The sequence below is a fragment of the Pristis pectinata genome, chromosome X (assembly GCF_009764475.1).
Source record: "Pristis pectinata isolate sPriPec2 chromosome X, sPriPec2.1.pri, whole genome shotgun sequence".
Classification (NCBI taxonomy): Eukaryota; Metazoa; Chordata; class Chondrichthyes; order Rhinopristiformes; family Pristidae; genus Pristis; species Pristis pectinata.
Genome location: NC_067450.1, coordinates 9,944,418 through 9,961,233, shown reverse-complemented (window position 1 = coordinate 9,961,233; position 16,816 = coordinate 9,944,418). Strand labels below are relative to the sequence as shown.

Genomic DNA, 16,816 nt, shown 5'->3' with positions numbered 1-16,816 from the left:
TTATGAGGATTTCTTGTAAGATAAACATTTTCTTATATATTTTTTGGCTAAACCTTGACCCTCTTTGCTTCTGCTGTTTCTGCTTGTGCTCTTCCAAAGCACCCAGAAAAAAATGTCACCTCTTTGCTGCTGTTTACAGAAAAAATGCCTTTTAGATCCATAAACCACCACTTGCTATGATCTCTTTTTTTCCACTGCTTAAACTTGATTGACTTCCTCTGATACTTTTAAATCAGCTTCACTTGTATGAAATTAATGTGACATGTGAATGAAGTACATTTTGAATAAATCTCCATCTTTCTGATTATTTTCCCCTTAACTCTCTACCTCTTTCCCCCCTTTTATGATGCTCATTGAAACTTACATCTTTGACCAAGACTTTAATTACCTGTTTTAGCATGTAGCTTGTACCATATTTGGTCTTCTACTGCTCTGGTGAAGTGCCTGGGCATATTTTACTGTGTTAAAGGTGCTACGTAAATTAAGAGGTTGTTAATACAGAGAAGCATGAAGTTTTTTTGGAAACAAAAACAAGGAGAGGCATTATCAAATGTAAGAAGTTTAAATGGGGGGCAGGAACTAGGGTTCATGTACACAAATTTTTGAAGTTGGCAGGTCAAGTTAATAAGCTTGTTAAAAAGTATACTGGATCCTTGCCTTTAGAATAACCATTTTGCTTTAATACATGTGTATTAATACATTTGTAATACATTTTACAAATAACTGGTTTGGCCTCACATAGGTTGCTGTATTCAATTCTGGACACCACATTTTTGGAAGGACATCAAGGCCTTGAGTGAGTGTTGAGGAGATTCACCAGAATGATACCAAGGATGAGGGATTTCAGTTATGTGGAGAGACTGGAGAATCTGGGGTTCTTCACCAAAGAACAGGAAAGGTTAAGGGGAGACGTTCTGCAAGGGTATGAAAGGTATAGATGGAGTAAATAAGGAGAAATTATTTCCACTGGCAGATAGTTAGTAACTTGGGCAGAGAATTAAGATAATGGCCAAATGGGGCCTAGCAAAAGCTCTTTAGTTAAGCAACAAGGTGTTTGTATCTGGAATTTACTGCCTGATGTGGTAGAGAAAGTACATGTAACAGTAATTTTAGAAAGGAAAAAAAGTTGCATGGCTATGGGGAAAGAGAAAAAGAGTACAACTAGCTGAGTAAACCTTTCGAAGGGCTGGTAGAGATACAATGGGTCAAAAGGTGTCCTTCTGTGCTGTAAGATTCTAGGATTCTATCACTAATGAAAGAACCATTAACACCAAGTCAGTAGGTTAATGTAAGCATCACAATTTTAGATATGTGGGCAAAAGTTAGTGGCTGCTCGGTTGACACACAATATTATTGAGCATTAATGCAGAACTAACACAACTGCGCCTCTTCTTCTTATGTAGTCCCCGGGATTGAGGATGACTTGCTTCCACGCTGGTTCTGTGCGTTCTGAGGTGACTGATGAGGCCAATGTGGGAACCCCAGACTCTTCTACAGACGGGCAGGAGACGTCTGATGGGGTTGGTGGTTGATGGTGGTTAGTTTGTGAGATGGTACACCCATTTCATCACTCATGCATGGCTTCTGTGTGCACCCAATGCATGACCTTGAGATTCTTAATACTATCCCAAATTCTCCTCCTCTACTTTGAATGGTCATGGGCCAGGTATTCCCAGGGATGTTGCATGTCTTCATGGAAGCTTTGAGCACATCCTTGAATCTGTTTTCTGTCCACCTATTAATCTTCTCCCATAACTGAGCTCAGGATAGAGTGTCTGTTTCAGAGTCCGGTGTTGGGCATGTGTGTGACATGGCCTAACTGTAACCAACTGAGAGTAACTAGAGTCTCAATAATGGGGACATTGACCTGGTAGAGGATGCCGACATTGATTTGCTTATTCTTCCAGTGAACTTGGAGAATTTTTCAGAAATATTGATGGTCTTTTTTCAGTGCCTTGAGATCCCTGCTATAGCTGGTCCACAAGGGCATGGATCACTGCTGCTCAGTGGACCAGAAGTTTTGTGCCAAGTGTGAGGTCTTGATCTTCAAACACTCTTTTCCTCAGTGGACCAAAAGCTGTGCTGGTGCATTGAAGGGAGTGGTGAATTTTATCATCGTTATCTGCCTTCGCCAGGAGGTGGTACCCAGGATGTGCTGGGCTGGCTTAAACACAGAAAGCAATTATTATTTTTTCACTCTTTCTAATGTTCATGACGTTAGCCTTGTCTTAGCTCTTCATCTTGGTTTCTGAATTTAACAGAGGAAAGAAAACACCAGGTGAACATTTTGGTTGAAATGTTTCCAAGTGAATTATACAATGAAACATTTCAGTGAACCACTCCACCTCCAATTCAGGATTTTAAGCCCCCCCAAACCCACCTAGTGGGAGCTCTGGTGGAGGGAGCAAACCTATTATAAAAGAAGGGGGGGAGGGGAGTTATACATTCCTTTCCTACCTAAATATAGCTGAATGCAATTTTAAATTGTAGGCTTCCCAGCCAGGTTAAATCTACCAGAGACACAAGCCAGGGTTGGATGAGCTCCAATAAGGTAAATTCAATATTTTGCTTTGCAGGTATCCTTGTGTGCCAGGAGGAGCAGAAGTGAAAACTGAAATCTTTTATATTTGTGTCTTTCCCCAAATTCTGTGACTCTAGGAAGTGGTCTTATGTAAAATAGTTTAGTCTGGGAAGACATTTTAAAATTTGAGAATTATACTCTGGAAGTCTGTACATTTGGATGAAATTAATATTCATCTGTATTAACTGCAGAATTCCAATTTGCTGGAAGAGCTAACAAGCAGGATTTCTGAGGCAGAAACTGAGCATTTTTCCCCAGACCTAATGGGTTTTGCTCTTCACGGAGCTTTTGTTTAAAGTTGGCCCTCGCAAAAGTAGCATTGGAACTTATCTTGATTTCGGGCATTCATTAAATCGGGACACCACTGGGAGTAAAGGCAGTTGATATATTAAGGTTTTGATTTTGATGTCTTGAGAACAAATGACATTCACTTAATCTAATAAGGCAGTTTTCTTTCTTTGAAATGAGCAGTCCCAGAATACAGCGGCTGTCTATGCCTCTGATATAGGAAAATAAGAACAGGAATAGATTGCTTAGCCCTCAAACTTGTTCTGCCATTCAGTGAGATTGTGATCTGTGATCTAACTCCATATGCTTACCTTTTCCCTCATATACCTTAATATCTTTAATTAACAAAAACCTATTAATGTCAGATTTTAAATTGACATGTGATTTAGCACCAATAACCATTTGTGGAAGAAAGCTTCAAATTTCTCCCACTTTTTGCATGTGAAAATGGTGCCTAATTTTATTTATGGAAAGCTTAGCTGCAATTATTAGGCTGTGCCCCTAAGATCTAAACTCCCCAAAGAGCAGAAATAGTTTTTCTCTATCTACCCTATAATTTGCTGTTAACACCATGAAAACTTCAATCCAGCCACTTAAGTGCCTGGGTAAACAGCACTATTTGTGTAATTGCTCCTCATAATTTGATCTTTGGAGTCCTGGTAAATATACAACGCACTCCCTCTACTCCAAGGCTAATATATCCTTTTCAAAGGTGTGGCGCTCACAGTATTCCAGATGTGGTCTAACCGAATGCTTTGTACATTTACAATCTCTATTTACATTTCTTATCAAAAACCTGCAGCTTTCCACCTTCAGTCTTTTAAATTTGCCTGTAGTGAGTATGAACAGAATTAGACTGCTGTTGACCTTTGTTTCAAAGATTAACTTTCAAAGCAGAGCTGGATTCCTTTCTTAATTATCACCGTTTGTCCATTTATCAGAATTTTATTTGTACTTGACAGCTGCCATCTCACCATGTCAAGTCACTCATAACTGCCCACTTTTCCCTTTCACAACATACCCTCAGCAGTTTCCTCATTTGTCTTAATACTCTTGCTTAGACCGATCTGTGTTATCCAACTGAAAGCAGACTCATAAATGAAATTAATGTGATCAAACTGGAAACAGCAATATTCAGCAGAAAGTTCAGCAACCATTCAGCCGAAAGTTCAGCAACCATTCAGCCACTGCAGCTACTTCCTTTCACAGATTATCCTTTGTGCCATCTCACTTCTTACTGTTACTAATCTAATAATTGTGTCAAATTCTCCCAAAATGTGAAGGGGCTTAACAGTGGAAACTGGGGCTGGGTGGGGCTGAGTTAATTCGAGTCTCTGAGGCCCGAGGTGACACTCCCCTCAGGCTAGCTGCTAATCTCAAGGGAGCAACTTTTGCAACTGTGTCTGAGGCTCGGTTATGCAAGGGTTTTGGAAAGGGGTAATGAATCAGGCCCAGGACCACCATCCAGAAAGACTGGGAGGAAGGTGGGGGGGAGGGAGGGGGGAGTGACTTTAAGAGATGGATAGGGGAGTTACATTTGCTTAAAATGTCAGTGCATTCTGAAGCTGGTTCTAACACAACAACTTCTGGGTTCAACCTAAACACTCTTCTGAAGGGCAGGGTAGTGAATTGAATGTTTAATTCAGTGTATTGCAACCTCATTTAAACTGTCATGCGTGGGTTTGTTGAGCTTCCTGAAATTCAGCATTGAAAAGAAGGGACAGAAGAGAACACCAGGTTGGCGGGTTCATTAAAAGAGAGGCAAATATACCAAGAAATAGTCAGTGCTTACAGCTGCTTTTTTTTAAACCTACAAACAAGGAGGTTTGCTGAAAATACTCATGGTGAAATCAAGTTCATGAACTACAAGGCTTCCAGTCTGTCAATGTGCACTTGGCCTCCAACCAAGAAAATATATTAATCTGTCTGTGCCCTAGATTCCTAGGAACTACCATGATTATTTCCTCCTGAGGAAGTCCAAGCTTATTGATCTTTTTGGACCTGATTAAACATGGGTTTAAATGGGCAGTGCAGACTCGTTGGGCCAGAAGGGCCTGTTACTGTGCCGTAAATAAAGTTTAAAAAAAATACACCCAGCAAACGCTCTTCTCTTCTCCCCAGTCCTATTAATGTAGTCATGTGACTCATTGCACACTATTCACAATCACCTGTTCACAATCAGTTCCCATTAATCAACAAGCAGCTGAAATGGTAACTTGTGGTCTGGCAACTGAGAATCAGCAACAAGGGTAAATGATTCAAAGTAAAACATTTCTCAAAAGCCCCCATGTGGTTGTCTTTGCACAACTACAAAGTTTTACACTTCCTTTTCCTACCATTCTTGCCGTGGTGTGGCACCTATTTTATTCATTGAGTGGATGTGGGCATCGCTGGCAAGACCAACATTTATGAACTGTCTCTAACTGTTTCTGAGAACATGGTGGTGAGCCGCCTTCTTAACTTCTTGCAATCCTTGCAAAGCTCTGAGGTAAGGAGTTCCAGGACTGACGCAGCAATTATAAAGGAACAATGATAATGTCCAAGTCACGACGTTATGCAACTTGCAGAGAATTTGGATTTGATGGTGCTCCCAAGTGCCGCTGCTCAACCTTCTAGGTGATTTTGGCAGGAGATTTTGGAGGTGCTGTCAAAGAAGCCATGGTGAATTGTCAGAGTGCATCTTGTATATGGTGCATGCTGCAGCCACAGTGTGTTGGTAGTAGAAGCAATCAGCTTTTTAAGATGGTGGATGAGTTTTGGCGAAACAGATTGCTTTGTCCTACACAGTGCCAAGATCTTTGAGTGTTGTCAGAGCTCCACTCATGTAGAAAAGTGGAGCATGTTCCATTACAGTCTATGCCTTCTAGATGGTAGAATGGCTTTGAGAAGTCAGGAAGTGAGTTATTTGCCACAAACTATTGGTATTGGTATTGGTTTATTGTTGTCACTTGTACCGAGGTACAGCAAAAAACTTGTCTTGCATACCGATCGTACAGGTCAATTCATTACACCGTGCAGTTACATTGGGTTAGTACAGAGTGCATTGAGATAGTACAGGTAAAAACAACAACAGTACAGAGTAAAGTGTCACAGCTACAGAGAAAGTGCAGTGCAATAAGGTGCAAGGTCACAACAAGGTAGATCGTGAGGTCAGAGTCCATCTTATCATATAAGGGAACCGTTCAATAGTCTTATCACAGTGGGGTAGAAGCTGTCCTTAACTCTGGTGGTACATGCCCTCAGGCTCCTGTATCTTCTACCCGATGGAAGAGGAGAGAAGAGAGAATGACCTGGGTGGGTGGGGTCTTTGATTATGCTGGCTACTACACAAAGACAACGAGAGGTAAATACAGAGTCCAAGGAGGGGAGACTGGTGTCCGTGATGCGCTGGGCTGTGTCCACGACTCTCTGCAGTTTCTTGTGGTCCTGGGCAGAGCAGTTGCCGTACCAAGCCATGCTGCATCCAGATAGGATGCTTTCTATGGTGCATCGATAAAAGTTGGTGAGTGTCAAAGGGGACGTACCGAATTTCTTTAGCCTCCTGAGGAAGTAGAGGCGCTGGTGAGCTTTCTTGGCCGTGGCATCTATGTTATTTGACCAGGACAGGCTGTTGGTGATGTTCACTCCCAGGAACTTGAAGCTCTCAACCCTTTCGACCTCAGCACCATTGATGCAGACAGGTGCATGTACACCGCCCCCTTTCCTGAAGTCAATGACCAGCTCTTTTGTTTTGTTGACATTGAGGGAAAGGTTGTTGTCATGACACCATTCCACTAAGCTCTCTATCTCCTTCCTGTACTCCGACTCATGACTTGAGATACGGCCTACAACGGTGGTATCATCTGCAAACTTGTAGATGGAGTTAGAGCAGAATCTGGCCACACAGTCATGAGTATATAGGGAGTAGAGTAGAGGGCTGAGGACGCAGCCTTGTGGGGCACCAGTGTTGAGAATAATCGTGCTGGAGGTATTGCTGCCTGTCCTCACTGATTGCGGTCTGTTGGTCAGGAAGTCAAGGATCCAGTTACAGAGGGAGGTGTTGAGTCCTAGGTCTTGGAGTTTGGTGACGAGTTTGCTTGGAATTATAGCATTGAAGGCAGAGTTGTAGTTAATAAACAATAGTCTAACGTAGGTGTCTTTACTGTCCAGATGCTCCAGAGCTGAGTGTAGGGCCAGGGAGATGGTGTCCGCTGTAGACCTGTTTCGAATTGCAGTGGGTTGAGATTGCCTGGGAGGCTGGAGTTGATGTGTGCCATGACCAGCCTCTCAAAGCACTTCATGATGGTGGATGTCAGAGCCACTGGTCAGTAGTCATTGAGGCACGTTACCTTGCTTTTCTTCAGTACTGGGATGATAGTGGTCTTCTTAAAACAGGTGGGAACCTGAGATTGAAGCAGGGAGAGGTTGAATATGTCTGCAAATACCCCCGCCAGCTGATCAGCACAGGATCTGAGCACATGGCCAGGGACACCATCTGGGCCAGGTGCTTTCCTTGTGTTCACCCTCCGGAAGAGTGATCTTACATCCTCAACGGTGACCACAGGTTCAGTTGCATTCGAGTCTGTCAGGGTGGGTGGTGACAATCCACTTCCCTTCTGTTCAAAAAGCACATAGAATGCGTTAAGTTCATCCGGAAGGGATGCGCTGTTGTTAACTATGCAGCCCGACTTCGTCTTGTAGCCTGTTATGGCATGTAAGCCCTGCCATAACTGACGGCTGGTCAGGGACTCTATTTTGAGTCGGTATTGCCTCTTGGCGTCCCTGATAGCTTTCTGAAGGTCATATCTCGATTTCTTGTCCAGATCAGGATCACCAGATTTGTGTGCAGCGGTCTTTGACTTCAGTAGGGAGTGGATCTCTCGGTTCATCCATGGTTTCCTATTTGGGAGCACCCATATTGTTCTCCTCGGTACACAGTCCTCCACATGCTTGCTGATGAAGTCTGTGATGGTGGTGGCATACTCATCAAGGCTGGCAGCTGAGTCTTTGAACATGGACCAGCCCACTGACTCAAAGTAGTCACGTAGAAGCTCATCTGTTTCCTCAGAGCAGCACTGCACGACTCTCTGTACCGGATCCTCCCGTTTCAGTGTCTGTTTGTATGAGGCAGAGGAGCACAGCCTGGTGGTCTGATTTCCCAAAGTGAGGACGAGGGGTGGCTCGGAAGGCACCTTTGATGGGTGTATAGCGGTGGTCGAGGCTGTTAGCGCCCCTGGTGGGGCAGGAGATGTGCTGGTAGTATTTTGGTAACACACCCTTGAGGTTGGCCTGATTGAAGTCCCCTGCGATGATGAAGAGGGCCTCAGGGTATCCTGTCTCAAGGTTGTTGACTACGGAGTATAGCTCATTGAGTGCAGGCTTCATGTCCGTCTGTGGTGGGATGTAGACTTGCCATCAGGACAGCTGAAGTGAACTCCCTTGGCAGATAGAATGGTTGACACTTCACCGTTAGATATTCCAGGCTGGGTGAGCAGGAGCTCGCCAGGACCGTCACGTCTGAGCGCCACAAGTTATTGATTAAGAAGCAGACCCCTACACCTTAACTTTGCCTGAGGACTCTGTATAGTCCATTCAATGAATTGAGAAGCCTTCAGGTTGAATAGCGGAGTCAGGTGAGGCAGGTGTGAGCCATGTTTCAGTGAGACATAGTACACAACAGTCCCTCAGTTCTCTTTGGTAGGTCAGTCTTGCCCTTAGTTCATCTTGCCCTACCCAGTCTCTGATCTACTTGTGGTAGTACAGTAAAGTGGTGGTACAGTAAAGTTTCTGAGCAATGGTGACCAGGATGTAGAAAGGTGAGGATTTAATAATGAATGTCAGGGGGAAGGTACAGACAACAAACAAGATGCTGGAGGAACTCAGCAGGTCAGGCAGCATCTGTGGAGGAAAATAGACAGTCGACATTTCGGGTTGAGACCCTTCATCTCGACTGGATTGAAATGTTGACTGTCCATTTCCCTCCACAGATGCTGCCTGACCTGACCTCCAGCATCTTACTTGTTGCTCCAGATTCTAGCATCTGCAGTTTCTTGTGTCTCCGTCATGGGGAGTTAGTTTGACTCACTGAGTAGAGGTGGTCGTTGCCTGGAACTTGCTGACACCAATGTTATTTGCTACTGATCAGCCCATGACTGAATGTTTAAGACGTGCTGCATGTGGTCCACTTTCTGAGGAATTTTGAATAGATTTGGACATTGTGCAATCAGTGAACATCCCCACTTCTGACTTTATGATGAAGGTAGGGTCATTGATGAAGCAATTGAAGGTGGTTGGGTCTACAACATTGCCTCCTGCAGTGCTATCCTGGGAATGGGGTGACTGGCCTCCATCCCCACTTTCAAAATTCTCATGCTACCATTAATCAGACTGCTCTTGACATCATTTGGCTGAATGTAGCAATCAGTAGAGTTTTCCCACTGAGTGCAGTTTCAGCTGGACTTCAGGAGATCAGCAGCAAAAGCATTGTGACACAGGTCAGATTGCAGTAGTAAATAAGCCAGGCAGGTCTAGGCAAAGTGATCTGGATCTCAGATCTGGGCCACTGAGATCTGAACCCCAAGACAATTCATCTTAATACATTGGTTTCTCTCAAAAACAGCACATTCCATTCCCAGGTCCTCAGTCTCACTCGTGGCCAGCACTTCTCCTGGTGGCTGCTCCTCTGAGCAACTGACAATTTTACCTAATTGCTGCCAAATGAATGTCTCTGTACTGGTAATGGTGAGATCCCAGGGTGGAGATGCTGAGGAACTAGCAATCTGGAAGAAATTAGCAGTCTGAAAGTCTGGAGAAAGTCACAGAGTAGTGGTCTTATCTTCTAAAGTACTCCCTATGACAAATGTAGTGGCATTTTTACTTGAAGAAATAGAAGGTTGGGATAAAGGGACCACTATACTTTGAAAAAAACAGACAAAACAGAAATTAATTTTTCCTTATTTTTTTGAGTAATCAGTTATAACAGTAACCCAGACGCAGCAGGTAATGCAGTGTTCAAATAGGTGGGATCAGCTAAGCAATTTCAAGAAAGATTTTGCCTGAATTTCATGTACTATACAGCTGAATTGAGGTATAAAATCAAACATGATTCCCAGTATGTGTAAAACAAATTGGAACTTTGAACACATGCTTCTGTGCATATGATGTACCCTATATGCACAAGGCACAAGACATAGGTCTTACCAACACATTTGCAACGCCCAAATAGTAACTCCCCTGTGAAACTGCTTCACAGATATTCATTCACTGGAAAACAGATCATAAAAGCAAGGATAACCCTGCACCTGGATTATTTAGAAATCATTAATTACAGGTATGTTGGAGCATGTGCAAGTTACATCCAAAAGGGCTGAAGACTGCAATTTATGTCTTGTTGCAAGTCTGGATGACGCCCAAGAGCCTTTTGTTGCTGCATATTAGTGGTTCAGGGAATAACATGTAACCACAAAGCTTTACGTCAACTGCAAAGACTATCACTCCTGAATGTACAGATGGAGCGTGAACGCAAAAAAAATTGTTATGATCAATGCCATGCACCCAGGAAGCTAATGACTCATTCATGCTGAGACAGTCCACTATACCCACTAATTTTCGTCACCACACCAAATGGATAGATGTCTCTTGGTTCCTGTTGCATGACCTCAACCCTTTATCAAGGAAAGGGTTGATCATGCATCAAAGGGAGTGAGGCACGATCAACCCTTTCCTTGATAAAGGATTAGCTTGAGAGGCCTTACAACGAATGTGACCAAAACTAAGGAATGTATTTTCATTTGGCCTCCTCCTGCTACAATGACCTTCTTCATTTAAAAACAGGTACAAAGGACAGGTGAAGGCGGCGACTCACACAGCAACTTCTACCAACAATCACCATGCCCACACCCACACCCACCCCCCCCCCCACCAAATCTCCCCACCCCTCCAAGAAGCTGGCATCTTTGTTTTTATTGGAGGGTAATCTTTGCACCAGATCCTTCAATTCTTCACTATCAAATGGAGCAATGTAGTTTACATATTTCTGCTGTGTCAGCATAAGCAATTGGGTCCATTTTACACAACTCCTCCTCCAATAGCTAGCTACAGTGCTGTAGGAGCTGAATCATGACTGTTTAATGCTCCCCAGCCAAGTGACGTTATAAAAGTACATATTTCATGACCCAATGGCCAATTGAATGTAAAGAAGGAATTGCCATTCCAAAATTTGGCAAAATCTTTTTTTTTTGCAAAATTGGAACCGTTCCATCAATATTCCTGGGTCAGTAATGAAATGGGTTTAGTGTTGAGTAAAGTTCACATGACCCGTAAAAACTTTGACGATAACAAGACAGGATAGGGTTAAAACTCCATATTTGATATTTGGGGATTTGTTAAACAGAGCAGTTTTTGTGTTTAAACCGCTGAAAAGCCAGATGGCCAAATACTGAAAGGCCAGAGCAGTAAATCAAGCCCAAACTTTCCTGTGTTTATGACTGTTCCTGAGAAATCTTTTTAACAATAGATGGTTAAAGCATGAGACAGACTTTTAGGCTCCAAAAATCCTTGAGATAAAACTTGAGATGGAACTATCCTAACCATGAAATTTAGTGTTGTCCATAATTTGCTACTGTGAAACTTACAGAAGGCAAAAGTACTTCTATATGAGTCAAAAGCAAAATCCAAGTTTGAAGTTAGAGATGTGGCTCATTTTGATGGTCAGGTGTAACAGAGGACCAGTTTCTTTTGAGACCCCATCTTTTCATAGAAAGAAGCAAGAAATATACCAGGAAATGAAGAATAGGAAAAGAACTAATGAGAAAAGATCCATCTCAGAATCAAACTGAAGTATGTGTAAGACAAGAAGCTGAAAGCAGATTAAGAGGTAGATGTGATGATTTATCTCAGTAGCAGAATTATAATGACTGATAATCCAATTGTACCAAAGTACCACATCACACAAGGCACAGAATCCTGTTAATGCAGGAGGACGTATGGAGCTTGTATACCAACAGCACACATGACTTGTCAATACTCCATTTGCAACCAATATATAAATGCCAGCGCTGAGAAGCACATCAGTGTCACGACTCCCATACAAATGGACATTGCAAAGGGGGCTGGTTCTATGTAATTTTATCTCAAAAATCTTTTCATCCTCACCCCTCCACGCTCAAAACTCTACAACCCCAAAGCAGTGTTGATAGACTTTTGCACAAAAAGCTCTGCAAACTTGGTCTAACACATTGTTAGCTGCGTTTAGAGTTCACAACTGACGTGCTCCTTACTCTTTTGTGTGTTCAATTAAAGTCTTAGGTTACACCCAAAAGTTCCAATTTACGTCAGCAAGGAATTATCCCATATGCAACTTGAGGTGTCTTTAGGTGTGTGACTGATGCTGGGAAAAGGTCGTAGGAAAGAACCTGGGGCAATTTCTCAATGTCCACAGTTTGACTGGAAATGGTCATGTGTGGGATCTAATCAGGTTTAAATCACTTTTATGTGCAAACTGATCGAATTGCTAGGCTAGTGTATATGGATGTTCAAATTAAATTACAGTAATTCAGGTACATAGTGAGCAGGAAAGTGTTGCAATGTCAATAGAAAATTGGAAGACTGACAGGAAACAATGGGTTATGTGTTGATGGATGTTGCTAGAATTGGTTAAAAGTGGTATCTCTTGGAGTCAATGCTGGGTCCAATTTGTTCTCAGTCAATACAAATGATTCAGAGTTTCAAGAGGACAAGAACAGGTTAAGTACATGGGCAGGAAGATTACAGACGTAACTTAACACAAAGGTAGGAAAGGGATCTATAATGATTGAGGAGTTGTTTTAAGGATGTAGAAGAGAGTGGCCCAGAGTTTCAAATAGATAATTCCCCGAAAGTGTGAGTACAGGTGGATAATGTAAAGACATCAGTGGTACTTTAGGTTTTAGAAACTGGGGCTTTTGTACTTCAAGAGCAAAGAAATAGTGATAAGTTCATACAAATCATTAGTTAAACTGAAAATAAAATACTGTGTGCACTTTTGGATCCCCCACCTGCACCACCACTAACATCGAAACCCCATCAAAAAAGGGCAATGAAGTCATAAAGAACGTGGAACATAGATTCACCAAGATTGCGCCAGGGAGTGAAAACTATGAGAAGAGACTACAGATACTAGGACTGTTAAGGAGAAATTTAGTAGGTTTTAAATAATTAAGATCACTGGTCACCACACCATCTAAGCTAGTAGGTAGCTTGTTTGTGTGTGTGCTGGGGGTGGGTAGGAGGGAGCGGGAGGGCAGATATGGAAAAATAATCAACAGATCATTTCATTTGGGTGCAGGGACTGAACGGTGACCCTTGAGAAAGTAGGGAGAATTTAAAACTCTTTTCTGTTTTGTGTGCAAGCTTTTGTCTCATTGTAATAAATTCTTCAAGAAGCATGTTTTCATGCCAACATTTAATTTGGTTTTATAATGTTATAATTTATCTGTACAATGAAGAAATATTATATTGTTCTAATTGAGCTTTACAAATCATTAAATTGAATTCTTCCATTTGTTATTATAGAATGTGTCTTAAATATCGAAAGAAGTTTGTACATAAGTTAAATAATGGTTATTTCCATATTTTTAATCTTTATTAAATGAAAAGCTCTTAAAAATGGTTTAACTTTTTATGTCAATGCTTATTTCTCATTGACAGTTGGAATTCTAAACTTCTATATTGGGAGGAAACTCTCCATCCTTGTGTATTTTAGAAAGTTTGAGGAAGCTATACTGAGGATTTCAGCAAGCATAAGCAAGGACGAACAATGTGAGGGTGGATGAATTAGGAAGGCAACATTGCTGTAGGTGATTATGTACCTTTGGTAATAACCAGCTTCACAAACTGTTTACAAAGGGTGCAGTATTGGAAGAATAGGTGCCACCAACAATATCCTGCACAGAGGTAAAAGTGCAGATCTCTGTCAACTTGTTGGCTGGTTTTCACACAGAAATTAATAAAATCCCAGACTGGGCCCTCATTGGCACAATGAAACATAGACTGCAGCTGAGAGATTTTGCAGATATATACTGGGAAGAACTAATTGCAAAACCATTTAGAACAGAAATCCCGACAGCACTCATGAAGCTGTCCCTGCTCTTGACGTGGTACAAAGAGCGTGATACCCACAGATTCTGTCGAGGTTCTGGCAATTAGAGCTCTCTCGGTAAACAGCCACAGATTTCCGACAGGTCGCTATGCACAAGTCCCTGGACAATGGGGGCAAAAGTGTCCCCAATGTCGCCCTCATCCTGATGACCACCTTCGTCTGTGGCTGCATCAGGCTGTGCGTGGAACCCAAGTACGTGGGCACCAAGTGTCATTGTGCTGAGGTTCTACCTGTCCCCAGTGTTGCGAAGGATGGGCCTGGCCCCGTGGCCACACGGCGTCCCAATCAGCTGGACGCTGCCACACTACCTGTCCTTCGTGAGAAAGTTCTTCCAGACCAACACATTTGACCACAAGTCCATCAGGCAGTGGTCAGCACGGAACATCCTGCAGACACTGCAGGAGAAGGACTCGATGGATACTGTGGGGTGGTTCCATGAGCAGACTATCCAGACCACCTGGCAGAATGCCTCATCGCCAGAACTCACCAACAAGCACCAAGACCTTGCTTGGCTGGCAGTGAGAGGGGCCCTCCCAGTCAGATCCTTCCTGCATGGTCAAAACATCAGTCCCAGTGCACACTGCCCCCGGGAGGTCTGCACTGAGGACGAGATAGTCGCCCACCTCTTTGCAGGCTGTGGGTTTGCAAGGAGGGTGTGGCGAAAGTCGCAAGGGTCCTTGTCACATTTCACCCCCAGCAGCTGCGTAACAGAGGATTCTCTGATCTACGGGCTGTTCCCGGGGACACACACACAGACGGACAACAACTGCAGCTGGAAGGTCATCAACTCAGTGAAAGACGCCCTTTGGTTTGCCCGAAACTTGTTGTTCTTCCAGCACGGCGAGATGTCCGTAGGGGAATACTGATGACTGGCACATTCCAGGCTGCAGGAGTACGTGCTGAGGGATGCACTGAAGCTGGGTGCAGCCAACGCAAGGGCTCGGTGGGGAAGGACAACAGTTTAAGGTTCTTCTGCCACTGGAGAGGGAGGGGCAGGGTCAGGCGAGGAAGCCTCTTAAATATTGTAAATATGGGATTGGGGTATCACCCCAGGGAGCCACACGAGTGGCATCGGTGCTGTGTTTTTTTTATATCTATAAAAAGGTAACACTAATGATTGATCCGTACACGAATGTAAAGGTTTGCACTGTTTTATTGTTGTGTATAGTTTGTGTTTCATGACGAATAAAGTTTATTTTGGTTAAAAAAAAAGGGATATTAACAAAATCAAAATTGATTTGGTGATGAAACCAAACCAAAGCAGCAAATAAATCACCAAACCAGTTATTGGCTCTCTGCCTAGCGTATTAGCTGTCACTGCCCCCACCCCCTCCCCTGTAACTCCCTGCAGAATTTCTGTTCAGTTGAGACAAAGACCCTCATCGTCAATGAGATCCTTGTAGATGACTGCATTGACATTATAGCTTTTATGGAAACCTGTCTGATGGGTGTAAGTGCAGGTTTCAGCCCTTCCCTAGACTGGAATTGACTTTGCCATGCCAAAATCAGGTGCCAAGTGGTCCATTCAGTTGCTTTGATCAAAAGGTTTGTTGGGCTAGTCTCTCATCCACCTCATCTTTGTGGGTCTGGAGTTATATATGCAGGTCCTCCTATCTTACAAATGCCCGATTTATGTACAGCCTGTACATACGAGCGAGCGTTTGGGAGGCCAGTGGGATGGATTTGCCATCTACTGCAAGTTACAAACAGTTCTCAGGAATAGAACCTTGCCGTAACCTGGGAAGGACCTGCAGGCTAGATAAGGTAAGGGTGGCAGATTTTGTTCCCTGAAGGGCATTAGTTAAGCAGATGGGTTTTCATGACAATCCAGTAGTTTTGTTGTCGCCATTAGTAAAAATGGCTTTAAATTCAAATTTAATCCAGATAACCAAATTAACAATTTAACTTCCCCAGATACCATGGTGGGATTTGAATTCACATCTCCAGTTTGTTAGATCTGGTCTCTGGATTGCTAGTCTAGTAACTTATCCATTTATACCACTATCCACATCTTTTGCCGCCATCCCTAGTGCACTGTGCATTCTTAAGCAGGACTTTCTATAGCTCTATCCCCTTATACTCCAGTCCTCTAGATACAAAAACAGCATTTCCTTACACTTTTTTGATTATTTTCTATACCTGTGATATTTTGATAGTCTATGCAGTTGGATCCTCCCCTCCATCACCCCTTGCCCCAAAAGAGAAGTCTCCTACGGTCTTTAGCTTCTCACTGTTTAAAAAGTGCTGTTCTTTTTTTCCATCCATAGTCACTGGATGAACATTTATGTGAAGATCTCCTTCTGAATTGGCAGTACATCTCCCAATGTGCTGTTTACTAATGTATTAGGAAAGTCATTGACACTTCCTATACAAACAGAGCTAACTACATTTCACTCTATGACATAAATTTCTGTTTCTCTCTTGCCAGAAGAAGCAGGTGGAGTGAGCACATACTTCTTTGCAAGGACTGCAGGCTTCTTCATGGTTAGAAAACCATTGACTGCACACATGGCACTTCGTGGGTGCCACATGTTAACTGTGAGATATACCATGATTTCCAGCTGGTGTGTAACCAAGGCAGTGTAACACATAGGTCAATTCAGAATACCCTGATAGCAGTCATGATGTGTTCATTCTGCTCAGACTGCCACATCATCTGTAGTTGAACCACTATGACTGGTAGCCACTCAGGACACTGTCCATGACTCTGGTGGGCAAGCCATGTATATGTGGGCAGTAAGCAGACAACAAAACAAACTACAGCCACATGATGGATGTGATGGAAGCTGCTTTCTCCCACTCTCAGTTGAGCTTGTTCCCACAGAGAAGTC

The 16,816-nt window shown here is 43.0% G+C and overlaps 1 long non-coding RNA gene across 2 annotated transcripts in view; it reads right to left on the bottom strand.

Moving 5' to 3' along the window:
* Window positions 1-739: 739 nt before the first annotated feature.
* Window positions 740-16,816, bottom strand: part of LOC127567026 (uncharacterized) — a 34,972-nt gene continuing 18,895 nt past the window's right edge. Inside the window, exon 3 of one of the 2 annotated variants that reach the window (XR_007955833.1) lies at window positions 740-2,248. This is a non-coding gene — a long non-coding RNA (uncharacterized LOC127567026). The remainder of the gene's footprint in view (window positions 2,249-16,816) is intronic. The other variant, XR_007955832.1, reaches the window with a different exon arrangement.